Below are 2,587 nucleotides of genomic sequence, written 5' to 3' on the forward strand. Positions count from 1 at the left end.
GAAGCCTAGGGGGCAGTGAGTTGAAGATAATGGTGATGGAATAATTTGGAAAAGGATAGTGAGAATAGCAGCACAACTGGAAGAATGTAATCAATGTCACTGAATTGTACACGTAGAAACTTTTGAAATGGTGTTAACTTTGGCTGTGTATATTTTCACCAAAAAAAAGGTCCTCCAAGGTCGAGAAGGGAGAGTGTTGACAAGTCATGGGGTTGTTAACCAATGTCATAAGACAATATGTGAACTGACTGTTTAATGAGAAACTATTTGTTCTGTAAACCTTCATCTAAAGTAGAATAAAAAAAATTAAAAAAAAAACCAATGTATTAGATTTATAAAGAGTGTGACTGATTGCATTTGAAAACAATCTTTAAATGTTTGTGGAAATAAAATTTGCTAAACTAAAAAAGAAAGAAGTGTGACAGACATTGATATTGTTAAGCATCATAAATTATAAATGCTAGGTATAATAGATGAATTCCTGGCAACACTGAGGGTCCAGGAAAAGAAAAAAAAAAATTGGCCAGTGAAAACCTTATGAATAGCAGTGGAACATTTCCCATTTATCATTGCTTATTTTGTGCATTTTCATTTTCTCCCTTTTTTTCTTGATTAGGTTAGCCAATACTTTAACTCTTTGATTGCTCTTTTTTCAAATGACCAGTGTACGGTTTTATGGCTTTAGTGAAAGCAAATAAAAGCACTTGATGCTGGCAGATCCAAGCAAAAGTTTAAAACAGAAGGTGGAAAAGCTAGAAAGAACAGAGCTGAGCAGATCAGCCTGACGGGAGGAGAGCCCGTGCTCACAGATGTAGTGCAGTGAGTGAGTGGGGCTCACAGCTTTTCCCACTGCAAGGACAGAACAAGTGCTTCTGCAACCCTTCCAGTACCTGGGTTTATTATACTTTGTTGTTGTTGTTGTTAGGTGCCATTGAGTTGGTTCGGACTCATAACGACCCTGTGCACAAAAGAACAAAACACTGCCTGGTCCTGCGCCATCCTCACAATTATTGTTATGCTTAAGCCCATTGTTGCAGCCATTGTGTCAATCTGTCTCCTTGAGGGTCTTCCTCTTTTTCGGTGACCCTCTACTTTACCAAGCATGATGTCCTTCTCCAGGGACTGTTCCCTCCTAACAACATGTTCAAAGTATGTGAGACGTAGTCTTGCCATCCTTGCTTCTAAGGAGCATTCTTGTACTTCTTCCAAGACAGATTTGTTCATTCTTTTGGCAGTCCATGGTATATTCAATATTCTTATTATTCTTATTCTTGTTATACTTGAGAGATTACAAAGGTGACTCGTTTTAGAGCCAAGCTTGGCTGTTAAATAAAGGGTTTTCTTGTTTAAATGTATCATTGGTGTCTCTAGGGGGCTGGGGGGAATGCAGGCTGCACACCATAACACTGTCCGAGGGTGTGACATCAAAATGACCCCAGGGTCCACAGCAGCAGTGACAGCGGCAGGGGCGAGTGGGCTGGTCCTGCCAGAGGAGGGGCCGCCGAGGCAGTGCTGTCACTAGGGTTGGTGTCACCTGCCACCCAGTGCCGTAACTCATCACCTCTCCCCCTCCTCCACCGGCCAGTCAGGGTGCAGGCTGCTGGGCTGGGCGTTGCCATTGGCCTCAGCCAATGGGAGAGGGGAGGAACTGCGGGGAGCCTGGGGGTGGTGACTGGGCTGGGAGGGGCGGAGCCACACAGCATGGCTTCTGGCCCTGTGTGGGGACAAGGTGGGCCGCTCCGCTCTGCCGGATGGCGGGATGGCGGTGGGGTGGGGGAGGGAGAGAAGGAAGGGGCCTCACTGGCTGGCCCTGCCCGTCCCAGGCGGGTGACACCCTGAGTTACCGCACTGGGTGACACCAACCCTAGTGATGCTACTGAGAATATGTATTTTGTCCTTGACTGCCTTGCCCATCCTTGGCTATTGGCTCAGAGAGACCCATGAAATTGAGGAAACATTTTGGACTCCCTGCTAGATTATGTAGAGTTCCATCATAGTTCAACCAGCTCTCAGATGGGCTGATTGCTTTATATTTTTCTCTGACTTAATTATCTTCTGTTTCTAAACATTTCTTCCCCTTGCTCTCCTTGACTTTATTTGGTTGTTCTTTTTCCAACTTCTTGAGTTGGATGCTGTATTGGTTTTCTATTGGTGCCATACCAAATTACCACAAATGTAGCAGCTTGAAACAACACAAATTTGTTATCTCATATTTTTGCAGGTCTGAAGTCCAGTAGGCTTGGCTGGTTTTTCAGCTCAAGGCCAAAATTAGTGTGTCAGCCAGCTGGTCTCTTATGTTACTGGCCAGTTTGGACTCTGGGGAAGAATCCACTTCCAAGCTCGTTCAAGTTGTTGGCAGAATTCAAGTCCATGTGGTTGTAATACTGAGGTCCCCCATTCCTTGCTGCTTGTTGGCTGGGGGTTGTTCTCAGCTTCTAGAGGCCACTAGCATTTCCTGTCTCAGGGCCCCCTTCCTCCATCTTCAGAGGTGGGTTGAGTCTTTCTCAGGACTCCAATTTCTCTAACCCTCCCTTCTGCCTCCTCTCTCCTGCTTCTTCTTTGCCCTATCTCTCTGATTAACTTGTCT

Source organism: Trichechus manatus, unplaced genomic scaffold (genome assembly GCF_000243295.1).
Source record: "Trichechus manatus latirostris isolate Lorelei unplaced genomic scaffold, TriManLat1.0 scaffold00191, whole genome shotgun sequence".
NCBI lineage: Eukaryota > Metazoa > Chordata > Mammalia > Sirenia > Trichechidae > Trichechus > Trichechus manatus.